Raw genomic sequence first — 22,179 nt, 5'->3', positions numbered from 1 at the left:
GTGTGCCCAGCCCAGGTATGGGGGCTGCCATTTTGCCTCCCTCAGCAAGTGATGTGTGCCAGCCAATGGGAGCAGGAAAGCGCTGCATAAACAGCCGGCTCCCTTCTCTTCGCTCTCAGTTGCTCTGGGGGCAAAGCACTCATACCGCCCCCCCCCCCAGTTCAGTAAGAGTTGTCCAGTTGCCTTTTGGGGCCAAGTAGGAATTTTTCGGATCACACCTTATTGGCTCTGCTGTGGCCTTTTTTCACCTACTTCTCTCTGGCTCTAATTGTTAGGTTGTCATTGTTGCATGTTTGGTCACTTTGCAGGTGAGTGCAGGTTGGGGTAGGTTTGGTTGGGGTAGGTTTGGTGTCTGGTTGGAGAACCATTTAAGGCAAGTAGATAAGCTGAGGAACAGCCCTTGCAGGTTTTGTGGCTTTTGGGCTGGGATCCACCCCTTCTCGGAGGCTGGCTGGCATCCACCACTCAGTGTTGTGCGGCCAGGGTGGGGTGGGGATGGTTGGCTTCCCCTCAGCAGGGTTAAAGCTTTGTGGTTGTGATGACATTCGGAATTGGCACCGGGCTGAATCAAAACCCAGTTCTCTGCCCTGTGGTGAACAGTCCTCTTTATAAGACTGACCCACAAAGGGGGTACCCACACTCTAATTTTAAATACCTTGTTGCAAGTTATGATAATTTATTAATAAAAGGGGCCCTAGCTCATCCAATCACAAGCGTCTTTCTGTTATTGGGCCTGGGTGTGCAACATCCCAACCTTTTTTGTTTTGTCCATGAGACAAAAATGTATCCTCCACTGAAGATGAGAAAAATGTGATCCACATAAATCCTTTTCAGAAATCTAAAAGTGCTTTCAGCTTGATAGGTTTTGCAGACCTGGTCTACTTTACTATAGTCCTATTCAGAAGTTTAAAAGTGCCACTGTACAGTGGTACAAACATTGCAGAAGTCTCAGCCTGCCCATCACTCACGGACAAATGCCATGCCGCTCATGCTTAGAATGGTGTTTGTCTGAAGAGGGACATGCTGTATCTGTGATCATGGGCGCTTCTGCGATTGCGAGGCTGGGACAATCCAGCCTCACGATCATGGAAACATCCATCATCACGGATAGGGCACTTCTCTGTTCAGACAAAAACAGTTAGCATGAGCAGCGCAGTGTTTAGTGAGTGATGGGTCAAGGGCAGGACTTCTGACCGGTTTGTGCCACTGAATACGATTACAGTGGTGCTTTTAAATGTCTGAATAGGACTATTGTAAAGCAGACCAGGCTGGCAAAACCCATCAGATTGAAGGTGCCCATCATCTGTGCGGTAGTTTACTTACTTTTAGGGGTTTAGTTGGGAAAATTCGATTGGTTGGTTGTTTCTTCTACAATCCCCCCGCCTCCTGCCCCAGTCTCTCTTCCTGCCCTCCTTCCCCCTGGCTCCTGCCTCAGTCTCTCTTCCTGCCCTCTCTCCCCATTCCCCTCCCGACCTGGCCTCCACTGCCAGCCGCCCACCCGCTTCCCCAAGTGGGCCACTGCCAGACGCACACTTCCCGAAGCAGCCATCCGCTTTGCAGCCATATTCCCCAAATGGCCCACCACTCTCGAGTCGCGAGTGATGCTGAGTGCCAACTGGTGCCCCGCTAATCCGGTGCCTCCGTGGCTCAGCCAATCAGCTGAGTGCCAGGACGCATCAGGACGGGCACGTCTACGAGGATTAAATATATAGATTTACATGTGTATTCCACTTTTCCTCCAAGGAGCCTAGAGCAGTGTACATGGCTTATGTTTATCCCCTCAACAACTCTGTGAGTTAGGTTAGGCTCAGAAAGAAGTGACTGGTCCAGAGTCACCCAGTGAGTTTCATGGCTGAACTCCCCAGTCCTATCCCAACATTCTAAACAGTGCACTATGCTGGCTCTCAAGTTTTTAGACGCTGCCTATTTTATTTTTAATTTTTGTACAGTATCTGGCCTTGGCAGGCACTTTATAAATATTATTATTATTATTATTATTATTATTATTATTATTATTATTATTATTACTACTACTACTACTACTACTACTACATTTATATCCGCTCTTTCTCCAAGAAGCCCAGAGCGGTGTACTACATACTTGAGTTTCTCTTTCACAACAACCCTGTGAAGTAGGTTAGGCTGAGAGAGAAGTGACTGGCCAGAGTCACCCAGCTAGTTTCATGGCTGAATGGGGATTTGAACTCAGGTCTCTCCGGTCCTAGTCCAGCACTCTAACCATGCTGGCTCTTGAATGATTATGTATTATGTTCTGGTAGCTTATTTGTTGTGGTCTGCCCTCCCTGCATTTTTGGAGTCCCAGGTAGGCAACACAAATATGAAGTTTACTGAACAATGGTGGGTCACCATGAATAGCTGGTGGAGTATATTCAGCTTGATGAGTCATAAAATGAGTATGTCTGAAGTAGTCAATTGGCATCTAAATAAGTAATTTTCACTAGGAAACCTGGCATACAAGTACAATACTTTAAAAAACCCCACTATGGCTGACCTCTTGACTAACTCAGCACAGGCACTACTACATGAGATGTGTGCATGCTGCAGATGGTTCAACTCACTCAGCAGTGGCGATTGCACAGGGGGATGAATTTCACTGATCTCTTCACAAGGAAGTGCCCCGTGCCACTGGCTAGTGGTCCAATTTGGTCCCAGCTTCTCACGGTGGATTATTCCGTGGTGGAGCAGGTGAGAGGATGTAGATGGGGAGGTGGGGTGGTTGTGGTCTATAAGAATACCATCTCCCTTACCACGATCCCTGGCAGGGAAATGGCCTATATTGAATGTGTGTACCTAAGTCTAGGGACAAGGGATACACTGGGACTTCTGCTGGTGTACCAATCATCCTGCTGCCCCATGGAGTCCCTAACTGAGCTGATTGAGGAGTTGGAATTGGAGTGGCCCAGGTTGTTGTTGGTGGGTGACTTCAATATTCATTTCAGGACCGGGTTGTCAGGAGTGGCTCAGGAGTTCATAGAAGCCATTATGACTATGGGCTTATCCAATCAGTCTCTGGACTCTTGCATGATGCTGGTCACACACTCGATTTGGTCTTTTGCTCTGTTTAGTGGGTAGTGTTTAGTGGGTGGGGACTATTGTCATCTCCCCATTGTCATGGACAGATCACCATTGGGTTAAGGTAGGACTTACAACCACAATCCACCTGGGGTGAAGGACCCATTAGGTTGGTCTGCCCAAGGAGTTTATTGGATCCAATAGGATTCCAAGAAGCCTTGGAAGGGTTTAGAGTTGACTCTGCTATCAATTCTGTCAATGCTCTGGTGCAAACATGAAATAATGAACTCTCTAGTGCAGTAGACACAATAGTGCCTAAGCATCCTGTCCGAACTGGTTTAAAGACAGCCCCGTGGTATTCAGATGAACTATGGCAGCTGAAGCGGTGAGGTAGATGACTAGAGCCCAAGTGAAGGAAGACTCAGCACAAATCTGATGGGTCACAACATAGAGCACATTTGAAGATTGATGCTATGGCAACGTGGGCGGCAACGAAGTGGTTATTTTCTGCCCGCATTGCTTCTGCAAATCCACATCCAGCTGAGTTGTCTAGGGTTTTGAGGGGGTAGTATGGACTCCCTCCCCCTTGAATTTGAACTTGGAACCATCGGTCACTTGCTGTGATGTTTTTAATGACTTTTTTGTGGATAACATCTCTCATATCCGAGCTGAGCTGGATTTGGCAGTTACTGCAGAGTCTATTGTGGAGGTGTCCAGCAACTCTTCTTATGGGATTAGATTGGATAATTTTCAATTTGTGACTCCTGAGGAAGTGGACAAACTGCTTTGGACTGTGTTCCCTACAACTTGTTCTCTTGACCCTTGTCCAACTTGCCTTATCTCATATGTTAATATTATTATCAGAGAGGGTCTGGTAAATATTATCACTGCTTCTCTGAGGGAGGGCAGGATGCCTCCTTGCCTTAAAGAGGCTATTATTAGACCTTATTTGAATAAACCTTCATTGGATCCTTCAGAGTTAGCTAATTACAGTCCTGTTTCTAATCTTCCATGGCTGGGCACGGTGATTGAGCGGGTGGTGGCCTCTTAGGTCCAGACAGTTTTAGATTATGATTATCTAGACCAGTGTTCCTTCTAACAGAGATTCCCAGATGTTGTTGACTACAACTCCCATAATCCCCAGCCAAAGGTCATTGCAGCTGGGGATACTGGGTGTAGGGATGTGCATGAACTGGTTCAGAGGTCTCTTTCCAGACCTCCAACCCAGTCAGCATCAGACCGGAAGTTGATCTTGACTAGGAGAGGAGAGCTGGTCTTGTGGTAGCAAGCATGACTTGTCCCCTTAGCTAAGCAGGGTCTGCCATGGTTGAATATGAATGGGAGACTAGAAGTGTGAGCACTGTAAGATCTTCCCCTTAGGGGAAGGAGCCGCTCTGGGAAGAGCATCTAGGTTCCAAGTTTCCTCCCTGGCTTCTCCAAGATAGGGCTGAGAGAGATTCCTGCTGCCTGCAACCTTGGAGAAGCCGCTGCCAGTCTGTGAAGACAATACTGAGCTAGATAGACCAATGGTCTGACTCAGTATTTGGCAGCTTCCTATGTTCCTATGTTGACCCACTCCAAACCATCTTTCATGTGGGCTATGAGGTTGGGACAGCCTTGGTCAGCCTGATGGATGATCTCCAATTGGCTGTCGACAAAGGTATTGTGACTCTGCTGATCCTTTTGGATCTCTTGGCAGCTTTTGAAACTGTCAACCATGGTATCCTTCTGGACTGCCTGAGGGAGGTGGGATTAGGTGACACTGTTTGACAACGGTTCCATCCCTACCTCTCTGGTAGATTCCAGATGGTGTCACTTGGAGACTGTTGTTCTGCAAAGCGAGAACTAAAGTGTGGAGCTCTATACTATCTCCAGTGCTCTGTAATATCTACATGAAACCACTGGAAGAGATCATCAGGAGGTTTAGTGCAGGATGTTATAAATATGCTGATGAAACCCAGATCTACTTCTCCATGTTGACCTCATTGGGAAATGGCATATCTTCCCTAAATGTCTGCCTGGAGGTGGTAATGGTCTGGATGAGAGATAGCAAAATGAAGCTGAATCAAAATAAGATGGAGATATTGGTTGTGGGCGGTCGGGACTCAAGGGATGGTTTAGATCTGCCTGTTTTGGATAGGGTTACACATAATGACCTTAAAGCAATGGTACATATGTGGGTAACCTCCAGGCCTGACTATTGTAATGCACTCTACCTTTGTATGTAGTCCAGAAACAACCACTGCTACAGAATGCAGCAGCCAGATTGGTTTCTGGGATAACCTGAATGGACTACATAACACCAATTTTAAAAGAACTGCACTGGCTGCCGATATGTTTCCGGGTGAAACATATCGGGTGAATTACAAAGTGCTGGTTATTACCTATAAAGCCCTTAACAGCTTCAGACCAGGTTATTTAAGGGAGAGCCTTCTTTGTCATGAACCCTGCTGCCTATTATGATCTTCTGGAGAGGTACAGTTACAGTTGCCGCCAGCTTGTTTGGTGGCAACTCGGGACTGGGCTTTCTTTGTGGCTGCCCCGGGGCTTTGGAATATGCTCCCTGTTGAAATAAGAGAATCTCCTTTTCTGTTTGTTTTCAGGAAGACCCTCAGGAAGCAGCTGTTCTTGCAGGTTTTAACTGAAATTAATATTAATAATTTGTTTTAATACCTTGTTTTATGAGATTGTTTTTATTGTGTTTTGTGGAATTTTAATCTGCTTTTACTTTTTTATATTGTTTTAAATTTTGTATACCACCTAGAGATGTACATATCAGGCAGTATAAAAATATGATAAATAAATAAATAAAATATGTCCCTGACGATTTTGCAGCCCTGGGAACATATTGCTCGGTAAAGGGTATTTCTAGGGGAAGAGGAGACTGATGAATTCAGACACACACCATGCAAACTCTAGTGATTATTATTCTGGAACTCTTCAGCAGCACTAGCATTTCTTTATGCAGCATGAATCACGTAGAGAATTGTCACCAAAGTCCTAGTTGATTAACCTATGGTATTTTATACAGCACATATGTAGATTTTGTAGGGAGCTGACAGAAAGTATTAATACATTAGAAAAACATGTTAACTGAATGTTTTCCTAGTTGAGTTAGTATGACCACATCAGGGTAAGATGATCCACAGGAAATGTTAGAATGGAAGAAAACTATTGATGGGGAAACATGAACAAGTTATGTATGCTTTCCAGGCAGAAAGAACTACATTAAAAATCATGATGTTCAGCTTACTGGAAAGCAAGCACCAGGAAACACTTTGCCTAGGAGCCAATGATGGGCAAACTTCTCTTTGCTAGATTTAGAATTGGATTGGGAATTATGAGTATCTTTGGAGGCAAACTAAAAACCCGACAGCTATTTCCAATCATTCTTTACTGGCCACTATGGAAGTGGACAACATAAACATTCCTGGTAACTCCTGGGGAACCTCTCTTGTAGTGCAGGAGTAAAAGATGGAGGATCCACCTACTGCTGCCCTGTAATAATGTTAGTGTTGATTAAAATAATATTTTCATTTCATTTCTTTAATAAAATGGTTAAATTTGTTTTAAAGTCACATTCACATGCTGCATGTCTTGGGCATACCTAGATTTTTCAAATTTGGAAATTCCCATTTCAGTTGATTGCTCAGAGCAAAGAAACTGTTCTGTAAATAGCATTCCCATTTCAAACAAGCTCAAATCAATTTCAGCAATCAAACACAGTTTCAGTGAGGGAAAGGGGTTAAAGTAATCATCCTGAACATATTTCAATAGTAAGGCTGTTCTCACAACTAGCCTAACCCAGGCTAGGGCAACCCAGGCTGGTTTAGGCTGGTCATGTGCAGTGCCAGAGCCACATGGATCCCAGCGCAAGCCCAGGCTTTAGCTGAAGATAAGGGTGCAGGTGAACCCTTAACCTGGGTGCCAGGATCGTGTGTCTCCTCAGGCTGCCTGAGAGATGGGTGCCTAGAGTGCCTATCTCATGGGGATATCCCCCAATGCACTGTGCTTGTTGAGCAGTGCATTGTGGGATACCCAGCGGCCAGAACGGGTCCCAGCCTTTAACGGTCTGTTCTGCAGCGGAGCAGCATGGATCGTTTGGGCGTGCGGCGGTGCACCATAGACTTCCAAAATGATGATGGGGGGGAGGTAAGTGAAGCACAGCCTCCCCCCCCCCCATCCTCCCCCTACCCATGTAAATGTCCTCAGTGGCTGCTGGCTTTGAGCACCTAGTCTGATGAGCAGACAGTTGAAATAGTCTTGTTTTACATTATGAATAAGAGGATGGATTTTAGGGCAAGGAAACTCACCTAAGAATGCACCCAGCCAGTATGATGTAAAAATTCATATTCCAAGCCTGTTAAGTTTGAATTTCTGTGGTTCACTACTAAAAAAACAGAACTGATATGATGTCATCAGAAGATATACCAGACAGCAGGAGATAGGAAACAAATGTAAGGAAAATGCATCCTTAATTTGAAAAAATAAAATGGATTAGCAGATGGACACTTTTTTTTTTACCACCATGTACATTTACCAAGGTCTGATCAGAAAGATGTAGACAACACACACACACACACACACACACACACACACACACACACAAATCAAAACTAAGAACCAACTACACGGTATTTAAAAAAAGACAATGGGAAAGGTTTGCTTAATAGGAATGTCTTTGATGATTAGCACTGGAGAAAAAAACCCCAAAACAGATCTGATGGAGGCCTAGATTTTGAGGCTTTTTAAAGGGGGGGGGGATGAAACGAAAAAGACCTCACTGTCTCAAGGCGGAAAGTTGAACAAAAAGCATTTAAAAGTACATACAGAATAAAAGACTCAGATACAAAAATTGAGCTTCCTTCCACTTGTCCATGCAACATAAATTCTCTCTTCTTGGCCTTCAGCAGCTCAGCTATGTATGACTGTTACCACTATTATTATTCTGTATGTCATTTGGCTGTCTTGCCATTGTTGCTTGGAGGCCCCATGCAGGTCAGAAATTATACCAGTTTCCAGTGTTACTCTTTTCCCTGAAGTCATAAGTACTCTAAAAAAGTAATTTCATTACAAACTGCAGGATACATAAAAATATAATTTCAAATATTTTGAAGGACACAGAGGATGACTCATCTGTACCACTTGACCCTGTTCCTGTTTTCCTCCCAAGGCGTTGTCCACCACTTCACCAGGCTGATCAGCTGTCTTCCTCCATCTCAATCACTGTCTGACACAACATTATTTTCTTTCATCCCACAGATTGGAAAGTACTGTACAAAAAAGTAACACAGGAGCCAGTACTATATACCTATTAGGATTCTGAGGCTCCTAGATCACTAGTATGATCAGATCCAATATATTTGACTATTACTATCCTCAAAATGTATTAATTTTATCACTAAAAACTGATGTCAAAAACAAACAAGCCCGAAAGATTTGGCAAGAATTATAAGATTTGTTAATTAATCAGGGTTGTGTGACAATCTCTCCAAGAATCTCAGAAACATGTTCATTTTTACTAAATGTTCATTTTGTTCCACTAAATGTTAGAATTTAGTGATTCCTACTTTTTATTTCATTGCTTTTAACTATCCAGTGACAGAAAGAATGAAAAGAAAAATATCAGTCTACATTCTGTCTAGAACCCTGCCTTTCATAACAATGAGACTTCAGTGCTTCTGCTTCATGCCTCCTTTTCCTCCTTTTCATTTTTAGCTTAAATAATGAACAAGGGAGCAGGAAAAGTCAGCAAACCCCATCCTTGAATTGATCATATATTTACTCCATTATCTCTTTCAACTCACTCTTTGCTTGTGCTTATACACCGCTTAATCAAACTCCTCCTGTACTGTCTACACCTCCATCCCACCCAGCCAGGACTGATCCTATTTGTTTCTTTGACCCTCCACCTTGCAGACATCTCTTGGCTTTTTCCCACTTTTGACTTCCAAAACTGCTGCCTTCATCCACTTCCATTTCTTTCATAGCAACTGATCTTACAATTTTCCTCAAGGAGACAAATTATAAGATCTTCATGAATTCATTATGGGGATCCCCCCTCCCCGAAGCCAGCCAGGAGCCCTGCAGTAAAACAGGGTTAGGAGAGTGCTCACTCTCCTAACCCCATTTAAGAGGATGGCTCCACTCCAGCAGTGGATTTGCCGAAGAGGCACCACCAGAATCTGGCACAATACCAGAGGTACACACGCACAGGGAAAACCAGGCTGGGCTTCCTTAGCCTGGTTTTGCCTGCGTGTGTGAATAGCTTCATTGTCTCATCTGTTTTTCTCTTCCTCCCATTTCCCCCTCTCCCATTAGTCTCATCTCTCATGTTGAACTGGCACACACCTCTCACCACTTGCATAACCTGTTCCTTTGCCCCCACAAACGCACAGTCTCTTCAACTCCCGCCCCAGTGAACCACCCCAAGATTTTGGTTTGGGGCGGTATATAAATGTATTCAATAAAATAAATAAAATAAAACTCCTCTGTATTTCACCTTTAATTTTTGTTTTCCTTCATTAGCTTCTCCACCTTGTAAAAGAAAGCCAAACTCACACCTACATTTATGCTCTATACCATTAATCTTTCTCTTGGTACCAGCCAGGTGAAAAAATAGTACTCTTATTTATTTATTTATTTATTTATTTAGTTAGTTAGTTAGTTAGTTAGTTAGTTAAATGTATATACCACCTTTCATTAAAACAATCCCAAGGCGGTTCACACAAAAATTAAAACAAGACTATTTAAAAAACCCACAATTAAAATATAAGCTAAAATATAAAAACATAGATCTGACTAAAAAGATTTAAAATACAAGCATAAAATAACCATACAAAATACAAAGAAACAGCAGCAGAGACAATCATATAAAAGCCTGGGTAAAAAGCCAAGATTTCAAACACTTTCTAAAAACTGTAATGGCGACCGAGGAGCAAATAGCCACCGGGAGAGTCTGGGGGCAGCAACAGAGAAGGGCCTGTCCTGCTTTTTAAAGGTCATCTTAAAAGTTCTCTGACACAACAATATATTTGCCCCCTTGCCTTTCAGAAGGCTCATAGAATGTGAGGCACTATCCTTGTGTGGTCCAGGGACACTGTCATGCTGCACTGAGAAGCCATCTTGCCCATAGGTGTTTGATATGGCACAGACTATTGTTTTCATTATGTCTCACTGCTTTGAGGGTGTTTGGACACATGTAAAGAGGTATTCTGCTAAGCCTCTTTGCAGATTTCTAGAGTTCACTGTGGAATCCATTCCAGTTTCACCAATATATTTTGAAGTTTGGAACTATTTGTCTGTCAATATTTTACAGGGCCAAAGTGGTCCCATCCATTCTCACTTGCCAGTTCAGGATGGCATGTGACAAAAATATGGCTGGGCTAAAGAAAAAGAAAAGAAATAACCCAAATGTAGGAAGAACATTGTGGCAGAACTCAAAACATCTGTCATAAGTGTGTGTGTGTGTGGGGGGGGGGATAACAATACGCACACGACTAAGAACCATAATCTTTAAGTCATCCTTGTAGTTACAGGGACTATCTCTCTTACCTTTAAGATGTGCTTCTTAATTTCATTTGCTTTTTCAAATTCTAAGTCCATTAGTATAAATATGCCCTTCCTGTAAACAGTCATTTTGTCTGTTTTGGATGAGAGAGAGAGAGAGAGAGAGAGAGAGAGAGAGAGAGTGTGTGTGTGTGTGTGTGTGTGTGTGTGTGTGTGTGTGTGTTAGAGCTACCGGTTATGTACAGGATATCTGCTCTGGATTAGTCCTGCCTGAGTGGCATCATAAATGGGTCCGTTCCTCAGCAGTTGTCTACTTGAGATGGAAACCTGACAACCTCTACTTAGTATGTCTTTCACAGTACACAATGAAGTGTAAAACTGCTGTGAAAAAGCCTGTGTTTCAAAACAAACCATCTCTGTAATAAGCACTTAAAACACTTTCATTAATATATTTCTGTATAAAAACAAAAACTTAATGCTGCTACAAGGCATTTGACAATGGAAGGGGAGAAAGACTGGGAATTACATTTGCGGTTTTAACAAATTCAAAATATATTATCATCTGAAATAAACTGTGAAAGTGAGGCTTTATGCATCACTGCTTAGTGATGTCAAATTTTCTACACACACACCACACACACAAATCTTAAAGCTCAATCAAAATCCTAAATTAGTAAATATTGAATTTAACCACTTTTATATCTCAGGTATTAGCAAATACCTTTGGTCTACAGAGATACAGCCCCTTCTAATCTTTATCTGAATTTGCAATTAAGACTTCAGAGCTACAGATATCTGTACACAGCTCCATATGCAGTTCTGCTCTCTTATTTTTAAATGACTGGCCCCAAATCAAATCAGTCTCCCAATGCATCAAAAAGTAAATGTCTGATGTCTAATTGAACTAATAGATAACACTCTTTTTAACCGAGCTGCTAATGCTTAGTGCGGGCTTCCTTTACGCAGGAGCAAGGGAGAGAGCAAGGATAAAATGTGCAGTGGAAAAGCTGTCATTATATTATTACCTTTCAGTTGCTTGGTATAAAGATAGAACTAAGCAAATATTTACCAGTCCTTTGCCAAATATTCAAAAAAGCCTAAATGTGTTTGGAGTGAAGCTCCTACTCTTTCTCACTAATTGTCACCTCCAACAGAACATTGTAAGAGCCCCAAAATGAGCACTTATGAGTTTTCTTTTCCAATCTCTTGTGGGCTTCTCTCAGTTTATCGCAAATGAACAATCGTGTTGGAAAGGCCTCCGTCTGTTTAATGTCATTAGTGATTGTTTCATAAAACAAACAGCCGCTCCAGCATTCTGCTGCCGTTAATCTTAAATCTAAACGTGGCGGCACTCGGGGAGAGTCTCAAACATGGTTTGTTCTAACCAATGCATGTCTCTTAATCTATTTCAAGTCAAGGCGCTTATCTCTTTGTGCTCAACTCAGACCACTGCTTTCTTTGTCCAAATACTAAACCAAACCCAGTGAAATACTGTAATCCAGTTTTTAAAAATTATTTCTGAAGATACATATTTTGTAAATTATGGTCAAACCCCTAAATTTATCACTTGTGGTCTTTTTATTAATTTTCTTTCAATACTGGCAAAGTCAAACTACCTGAATGGCAGAAACATGGGTATTTCATCAGACTTGCTCAGCAAGGTGAACCACTAATTGAATGCTAAAGGCTAGGAGACTTACCTGTACAGATCAGGAAATAATCCATCCAACACTGAGCCTACATGGAGAAGACTAGCTGGAAAATCATAGAGTATATTTGTAGGTGGGCCTCATGTTGTTGCAGTGCCACCTAATGGCGCAGAGGGGAAATGCTTGATTAACAAGCAGAAGGTTGCAGGTTCGAATCCCCACTGGTACTATACCAGGCAGCAGTGATATAGGAAGATGCTGAAAGGCATCATTTCATACTGAGTGAGAGAAGGCAATGGTAAACCCCTCCTGTATTCTACGAAAAGAAAACCACAGGCCTCTGTGGGCGTCAGGAGTCAGATTAGACCTGATGGCACACTTTAACCGCTACCTCATATTGTTGGGGTTCTGAAAACTTTCACTTGCTATCACCAGCTGCTCAGAAAGCTTAGCAGTTTGCATTACTAGGTCCTACAGCTCCAGCTTTGTGTTGATTCATAATGATAACCTACTTGTCTTTTATAATAACCATGATCTTCTCACTGCTAAAACACTAAGACACTTCACACAAGCAGTGTGAAGCACCAAAATGGGTTTTGCAGGGAGAGCGGGCTTGTCTCGCTCTCCCCACAGACGATTGCCTAGCCCTCCCTGAGTGGCCAGATTGGCTGCCCAGATGATTACCAGCTCCGTCATAGAGCTGGTTGGGATGGCAGAGTTTGGTGACCTCCTGGGGACCCGTTCTGGGGAGCCCCCCAGTTTCCTACTTGTGAGTTGGAGCAGAGCCACGCCACAGCGACACATAATCTGAATAACAGGGTTAGCACACTCCACTAATCCCGTTTTAAGGAGGAGATTTAAGCGGGATTGCTACCGGGAGCCTTCCCTAGCCTGACTTTTGCCAATTGTGGGAATAGCCTCACTATCAAGTAGTATAGTGTTTAGCCTGAAAGAAGGCTTGAAGCACAGGAACATTCCTTTGATCTCAGAAATACTTTGTGAAATTTAAATGGCATTATGTATGGATTATTGTATATTCTCCATATCACATATGTAGAGCAGATTACAAATTCATGAAAATGAGATGTGTGCAGGCTTGTTGGTGTCCAAGTCCACCACCACCACAGTTTTGTGGGCCTTATAAGTGGGTTGGTTTGAAGGAATAGGGATACAAAACAAAAGCCAAACCCCACAAGTGCTGTTCTCTTGCAATCTGGCGTGTACATTGCAGTGCATGATGAACTGCTTCCTATGTTCATCAGTGGCAAGTGATCAGCTGATTGATGAGCCACATCTGAAGCGGAAAGTTTTTTCAGGGCCACTTAATTTTTTTCTTCTGCTGCTGCCAAAAGATGGATATTTCAATACAAACTAAGACTACATCCCAGCCCACTACAATATTGCATGGAATTTAAGAGCATATTCTTCATTCACATGGGGGGCAGCAATGCCAGATATAGTGTAAGACCCTTTTATTTCACATTGCTTCAAAGATGGTGGAAGAACTGCAGCCTAATCTACTTTTATGGTTGAACCCTGGATTTGAGACACCGTGTTCATACCGGCTGACTACCAATTTACCTCTAGAATTACTATTAGAAGTGTCCTTATTACTTCAGTCTATATGAACTCCTTGGAGGTGTTCAACTAAAATCCTGGGGGCATAGCTAGGGGAGAGGGGACCCGTGTTTGCCCCTTTCCCCGGTGGCCCCTCACAGTGAAGGAGATAATGAAGAAAATAGGGAGGGGTGGACCTGGGTGCCCCAGGACCTCAGGGGCCCAGGTTCTTTGAGCCCACCCACTCAATTATAGCGACACCTCTCTCAAAACCCCTGTTCAGTGCAGGAACCTGCTATAGCATCCCTGACAAATGGGAATCCAGCTTCTGAAAACTCTAGCAAAGGAAAGTCCGCTACTACCTGATGCCATGCCCTTTCCTTCAGATAGTGAAGAGGAGGAGGAAGTTGGCAACCATCCAACAGAGCAACAGGAGGAGAGTTCATCTGTCAGGCCGCAGGAAGAAACTGAGGCAGGCCAAGTTGAGGCTGCAGCTCCCGGGGGGCTGTCAGAAGCTGCACAGGAGAAGGGGGGTGCAGAGCCAAGCCCAGAGCCAGAGACCATGCAAACAATAACACCCCAACAATGGAGATATGATCATTGCTGACAACAGCTGAAAATACTCAGACGGAGCAACCGGCTGCTTAACAAGCAAGATAAATGCTGAATCAATGACAGCTGATTGGAGGAGGAACCCAATTAGTCAAAGCACTATAAATCAAGGCCAGCAGGCAATCAACGCTGCTGGAAGCAACAAGTCTCTTTGAGCCTACTACAGCCGAGCCTCCGGCTCAGAGACCGGAGAGGACTTCAAGGATCTGCCTCCGACCTTGACAGTGACCTTGATTTGGACACTAGATGGACAGGCTCCTGACACCTGAGGCAGAGTATTCCACTGCCAAACCATTACATTACTAGTGGGATATTATGTAATAGTTCAATACATGATAAATAAATTTGTTGCCTTACACCAAATCAGATCACGGATCCATTTAACTCAATACCACCTACTCTAACTGCAAGTGATTATTTAAGATCCCAAGCAGAGATCTTTTCCATTCTGGATATTGGAGAGCTTTGAAATAGAGGCGAAGGACTGAATCTGAGACATACAAAGCATGTTTGATTTCTTTTCTATTGCTGTGATATGTTATTCTGCTGCTTTTAGTAATTTTAATGTGTCTTTTTATTATGAGATTGTTTTGTTAGTATTATTTTGTTAGCCACTTTAGCATAAAGTGGCTAACTATGTTTCCCACCTCCTCTTCAGAGGGGAAAAGTGGGTTATAATTTTTAAAAGAAAGCAAGAATGTGTTCTGATTGAGGTATGACCTCTCCTCCCAAGGGAAAGAGCTCTATAGTGAGAGCTGAAACAGTTTTGGATTTCAAAACTGGACTGACAGTTTCAAAACTCCTTGTGTAGAGGGAGTTTTGGGTGGTATGCTTTTATCTGAAGCTGCATCTTTTGATCTCCCTTATACAATGCAAGGGATGAAGCTGCATCCAATGCAAGGGATGAAGCTGCATCTTTCAATCTCCCTTATCCATGGGCTAGTTATTATATTCTCTTCATTGCTTGGGCAAAGCAGGGATGAACAAAAAAACTTAATACCAGTGAAGCAGCAGCACTTCACTTCAGAAGTGAAGTATGGTATTGATAAAGTTAATGTGGGAGTAGACTATTACTTTTTGAAAAGATACTTTCCACCGCCATGGGGAAAATATCAGGACGACTTCTTGGAAGGTATAGCAGGAAGTTCCTGCCATGCCTTACAAAAAGTCGTCCTAATATTTCATGCTCCTGCCAGGAACATGAACATGTAACTGCAGTGGCCTGCAGCATACTACAGTGAGACTTTAGTTATATATCATGTAGCAGAACACTTATTTATAGGATCAGAACCATCCTCAGTATGTTTATACACAGAACCCCACCCCCTTCTTTTTCTCTATTAAGTATTAACATTTTAAAAAGGCAGAACACAAATGTATAAATATTTGTTCCTGAATCAGTTTATAAAAATTGCTCTGTGGAACAAAAGGGTAGTTGCCTATTAATGAATGACCAATTGACTAGGAAAGTTAGAAGGCGTTAATTTAACTCTGGTTGGTCCATATAATTTCACATCTCAACTGGATGAAACAGAGTTTCATTGTACTGGTAGATGTCTAGATAAGATATATTCTGTAGGCATGTGTATGAACCTGTTTGAATGCTGGCGTTTGAACTGGATTGACAGGTGGTGTTGGTGGGCTTTTAAATAACAGGTAAGACACTCCCTATCTGTTCACCCCCTTCTAGCCGCTTCCCACCACCCCCTGCTGATGCTTGAGTTTGAAAGAGACTGCAGGGCTGCGTTCCTTCCTGCAAGCCCAAATGGTGTCAGCACACACACATGCTGGCCATTTGCATGGTCAGCATACCACCCAAATGGCTGGCATGTGTACACCCTGGCAATGTGCATGCCGATGCAATTGGGGCTGCTGGAAGGAATGCTGCTGCCCCACTCATTTCTTTCAGACTTGAGCATCAGTGGCAGGAAAGCAGCAGGGATGGGACGAACAGGTAAGAAGTGCCTTACCTGTTCTTTATAGGCACCCCCCTGCACCACCCTAGGGAGTGCATAAGCAGTTCATGCACATACCTAATATTATCTTGGTCATGCCCCATAATTGTACAGGGGTCTGCATTTCTCAGCCAATGATATAGCTAACTTTAAAAAAAGATACAGTTAGCTTTTGATTAAGGACCAAAGCCTATCGCTCTTGTCTAAGTGCCAAGCAACATGACAGTGAGAAAGATTGTGCTTAAGACCAAGGTATTTTATATTGTTATTTCATTGGGAAAAATATTGTGCTGAAAAGGCTAACTTGCACCTACAACTTTACCATCTCAGTTTAGAAGAATAGCCCACTTTTTGCCATGCTTCTAACAAGTCTATACCTCACAGATATTCAAAAGGATCCTTCATCTCCTAAACATCTCTGATTTGTACTGACATAACACAGCAGGCATGCTTAACCAACCTGCTCTTATTTAAGAAGACAGTTAATATCTAGGTGTTAAAGTATATTATTAGTTTTGTTTAATAAGCCACTGAAAAACCCACTGGCTGTCTCTAGGCCAGCGTTGAAATATTCCTTCATACCTTGGGGAACCCCAGATGTATCTGATGCTTAATCCTCTGCGGACGTGTGAATAACCCCAAGAACCTAAGAAAAGGCCTGCTGGATCATGCCTAGGCCTATCTAGTCCAGCATCCTGTTTCACACAGTGACCCAACAGATGCCTCAGAGAAGCCCACAGGCAAGAGGTGTGAGGGCATACTCCCTCTCTTGCTGTTGCTCCCCTGCAACTGGTATCTAGCAGCATCTTGCCTCTGAGGCTGGTAGTGGCCTATAGCTACCAAATAGTAGCCATTAATAGACCTGTCCTCTGTGAATTTGTCCAAACCCCTTTTAAAGTCATCTAAGCTATTCGTTATCACTATATCCCGTGGCAGAGAATTCCATAGATTAATTATGTGCTATGTGGAAAAGTACTTTCTTTTTTCAGTCCTAAATTATCTGGCCTTCAGTTTCATGAGATGACCCCTGGTTCTAGCATTGTGAGAGAGGGAGAAAAATTTCTCTCTGACCACTCTCATGCACAATTTTATACACCTCTATCATGTCTACCCATAGTCACCTCTTTTCCAAACGAAAAAGCCCCAGATGCTGTAGCCTTGCCTCCTAAGGAAGGTGCTCCAGACCCCTGATCATCTTGGTTGCCCTCTTCTGTACCTTTTCCAGTTCTACAATATCCTTCTTAAGATACATTGACCAGATACTGTACACAGTACTCCAAATGTGGCCACACCATAAATTTGTATAAGAGCATTATAATATTGGCATTTTTATTTTCAATACCCTTCCTAATGATCCCTAACACTGCCTTTTTCAAAGCTGCCGCTTTCAATGGGTTGTCCACCATGACCCCAAAATCTCTTCATGGTCAGTCAACAACAGTGTATATATGTGAAGTTGGAGGTTTTTGCCCCTATATTCATCACTTGACCCTCACTTACAATTGAACCACATTTGCCATGTTGTCACCCACTCACCATTTTGAAGGGTTCCTTTTGGAGCTCCTCACAATCTGCTTTGGATTAAACTACCCTAAATAGTTTAGTGTCATCTGCAAATTTGGCAGAAAAAGTTAAAGAGCACTGGTCCCAGTACAGATCCCTGAGGGAGTCTTCTTACTTCCCTCCATTGTGGAAACAGTACATTTATTCCTACCCTCTGTTTCCAAACATGAACTTGTCCCCTTATCCCACAACTGCTATGTTTACTCAAGAGCCTTTGGTGGGAAACTTTGTCAAAAGCTTTTTGGAAGTCCAAGTATACTATGTCAACCGAATCACCTTTATCCACTTGCCTGCTGACACTCTCAAAAAACTCCAAATAGTTAGTGAGGTAAGACTTGCCCTTGCAGAAGGCATGGTGGTTTTCTTTCATCAAAGACTGTTCTTCTATTTGTTTAACAATTTTGTCCTTATGTATGCTTTCCATCAATTTACCCAGCATAGAAATTAAGCAAACTGGCCTATAGTTTCCTGGATGCCCTGGATCCCTTTTTGAAAATCAGAGGTACATTAGCTATTTCTCCAGTACAGAGCTTGATTGTAGGGAAAAATTATATATTTTTGCTATGAGATCAACAATTTCACATTTGAGTTCCTTCAGAACTCGGGTGGATTTAGTAGTGACTTGCGTTGTCTCTGTATAAAACTACTGCTTCGAGTGCAATTTTTGTCAAAAAATTGGATATACATCAAATTAAATTAATAACAGCCGCAAAAATGAAATGTTCTACCACTAGGTCTTTCCAAGCATCATTTCAACATGTATGGGGGAAAGCAGATTATAAATGTTGTTCCAACCACAAAAGATGATGTATTCATTGTTGGGCCATGAATGCCTAAGGAAATACCTCCCTCCACATCAACTTGTCAATGCAATAGGATAATCTTTGGAGGATTGCCTCCATGTTTCTCTTCCATCTGAAGCAAGGCAGGTGATGACCAGAAGAGAACCTTCTCAGTAGTCAATTCAGGTTATGGAACTCCCTTACCAGGGAGACCAGCCTAATACCTATGCTGTTATCTTTTTGGCAAAAGGGGAAAAATTTTATTCTCCTAGGCTTCATGCTCTAAAAGCTTTTAAGTCTTTCAAACATGTATATTATTTTTAATAGCCATTTTAATTATTAGGCAGATTCAAACATCATGTTGAACCATGGTTTATTTTGTCTAACTCAGAGGCAGTCAGTGAGGGCAGAGCTGGGGAGGTGACGAGAGGTACCTTTAGAAGACATTACCATCAATACCAGCGGCACCTGGAAGCTGCTGGGAGTAGCAGCATCCCACCCAGCTTCCCACACCCTTCCCATTCTGGTTGTGTGTTTGCTCAGGCTTTCTGCAGCCCAAGCAGACACAGAGCCAGTTGCTCTTGTGGAGAAATCCCCCAATGCACTATGCTCCTTGTGTAGTGTACTGGTGGATTCCTGGAGGTGGGACTGTGTTTCCCCAGCTCTGGTCATATGGTCATGAGAACTGTGTGGCCAAAAGCAGCTCCAGGACTGTCTGGAAGAGGAATAAGAATGCTTCTGCCTTCCTCTAAGCCAGGGCTACTCAACCTTGGCCCTCCTGCAGTTGTTGGCCTAAAACTCGCATAATTCCTGGCTACTGGTCACTGTGGCTGGAAAATTGTCTGGAAAAACTGAAAACTAATAAATCGCCAGGGCTGGATGGCATCCATCCAAGAGTCCTCAAAAAACTCAAATGTGAAATTGCCGACCTCCTTGCTAAAACATATACCTTATCCCTGCAATTGGGCTCTGTACCGGAGGACTGGAAAGTAGCAAATATAACACTGATTTTCAAAAAGGATCCAGGGGCGATCTGGGAAATTACAGACCAGTTAGCTTAAAATCCGTTCCCAGCAAATTGATGGAAAACATCCTCAAGGATAAAATTGTAAAGCACATTGAACAACAGGCCCTGCTGGGAGTGAACCATCATGGCTTCCGCAAAGGTAAATCTTGTCTCACAAACCTTTTGGAGTTCTTTGAGAGTGTCAACAAGTGTGTGGATCAAGGTGATCCAGTTGACATAGTATACCTGGACTTCCAAAAAGCTTTTGACAAAGTTCCTCATCAAAGACTCCTCAGGAAACCTAGCTGTCATGGAATAAAGGGACAAGTACATGTGTGAATTGCTAACTGGTTGAAAGACAGGAAACAGAGGGTAGGTATAAATGGAGAGTTTTCACAATGGAGGGAAGTAAGAAGTGGGGTCCCCCAGGGATCTGTACTGGGACCAGTGCTTTTTAATTTATTCATAAATGATCTAGAAGCAGGAGTAAGCAGTGAGGTAGCCAAATCTGCAGATGATATCAAACTCTTTCGGGTAGTGAAATCCAAAATGGATTGTGAGGAGCTCCAAAAGGATCTCTCCAAACTGGGTGAGTGGGTGACAGTGGCAAATGAGGTTCAGTGTTGCCAAGTGTAAAGTGATGCACATTGGGACAAAGAAAAAACCCAGTTTCAAGTATATGCAGATGGGATCTGAGCTGTCGGTGAGTGACCAGGAGAGGGATCTTGAGGTCTTGGTGGACAGCTCATTGAAAGTGTCATCTCAGTGTGCAGCAGCTGTGAAAAAGGCCAATTCCATGCTAGGGATCATTAGGAAGGGGATTGAAAGTGAAACTGCTAATATTATAATGCCCTTATACAAAACTATGGTGTGACCACACTTGGAGTACTGCATACAATTCCGGTCACCGCATCTAAAAAAGGACATTGTAGAACTGGAAAAAGTGCAGAAGAGGGCAACCAAGATGATCAGGGGCCTAGATCACCTTTCTTATGAGGCAAGGCTACAACACCCGGGGCTTTTTAGTTTAGAAAAAAGACGACTGTGTGGAGACATGATAGAGGTTTATAAAATCATGCATGGTGTGGAGAAAGTGGAGAGAGATAAATTCTTCTCCCTCTCTCACAACACTAGAACCAGAGGTCATCCCATGAAATTGATTGCCAGGAAATCTAGGACCAACAAACGGAGTACTTTTTCACACAACACATAATCCACTTGTGGAATTCTCTGCCACAAGATGTGGTGACAGCCAACAACCTGGATGGCTTTAAGAAGGGTTTGGATAACTTCATGGAGGAGAGGTCTATCAACAATGGTAGTTCAAGCAAGAAGATCCATCTCTCCTACTTGTTCTGGGTCCTTGTTCACTTCTAAGAAGTCGCTTTCCTCACCTGTACCCTTATGGAAACAATTCACCCTTTTTTAAAAAAAAGTATTTTCTCAAGAAAGCTTCACATCACAACATTCCTATATTGAAGGAACAATGAAATGCCATATTTACAAGAATCCTCATACATGTATTCACCTCCTGAAAAGAAATATTGCAGCACATGAAATGGCCCTGTTGAGCTTACTGATGGTAAATTATCACATATCACTTTAGAGGTTCATGAATATTGGTTGGCTAGTAAACCAAGGAATTATTTTTGGTTCCTTTCCCCCCAACCAAGTCTTCCGGAACACAGAGAGGACTTGAGAGAGAGTTTAAGCCTTCTCTCATTTGTGCTATGAACTGGAGAAGCCAAGAAAAAGCAGGAGACACTGTTTTTCCCCTTGTCAAGCCACAGTACACATAATGGCTTGAGGTGTGGAAGGAGTCTGTGTGATCATGGCCATTTTGCTTGCCAGGAGATAAGAGACACATATTCCTGGCCAGTTGATGAATGGATATTCATCGTAGTAGTAGCAGATTTGTGGGTGTCTGCACCTCTTTTTGTTTGCCTTTCCCTGCTTCCAGTTTTCATAGTGATACCCCCATTCTAACTCCTCTTTGTACACTCTCTTGCCAAATGTATCCTGTTATAGTAATCTCTCCTTCATGTTCCTGTGTAATTTCTTCCCTTCTTCCTAGCCGATTCATTGGTTAATTCTCTATTGCAGTTGTGGGGGGGGGGAGCTGCCTTCGCCTTCTGCCCCATTTCAATCTCTCTTCACAATTCTATTGACCGTCATTTTTTGCTGAATGACTTCTATGTACAAGTCTCTTTTTAAAAACTGACTAACTCTTATGGTGAACCAAAAAAGTCTGAATGTCATTGTGTTTTGAAATCTGATCGGCTGCCTTCAAAAACACAAAAACTTAGATGGTGGCAGGAATTTCAAAGACATTCATGTTTATTAGTCAGAAGCATATAAAGCAAGTTAAGCATATAAAGCAAGATATGCTAACCACAATCTAATCACATACGGTGCCCAACTGTTGCTTATGAAAAGTTTGTTAAAACAACAAGATAACAAATCATCTCAAGGAGGCAGCCGTGGAGACTTCGCAACAATAGTGGCTGCAGATA

The 22,179-nt window shown here is 42.8% G+C and overlaps 1 protein-coding gene across 6 annotated transcripts in view; it reads right to left on the bottom strand.

The window, feature by feature from the left end:
* Window positions 1-22,179, bottom strand: part of ESRRG (estrogen related receptor gamma) — a 767,139-nt gene that overhangs the window by 307,792 nt on the left and 437,168 nt on the right. The gene's annotated exons all lie outside the window — the stretch shown is intronic.

The sequence above is a fragment of the Hemicordylus capensis genome, chromosome 1 (genome assembly GCF_027244095.1).
Source record: "Hemicordylus capensis ecotype Gifberg chromosome 1, rHemCap1.1.pri, whole genome shotgun sequence".
Classification (NCBI taxonomy): Eukaryota; Metazoa; Chordata; class Lepidosauria; order Squamata; family Cordylidae; genus Hemicordylus; species Hemicordylus capensis.
Note: the sequence above shows the minus strand (reverse complement) of the source record. Positions and strands in the feature narration are given on the sequence as shown.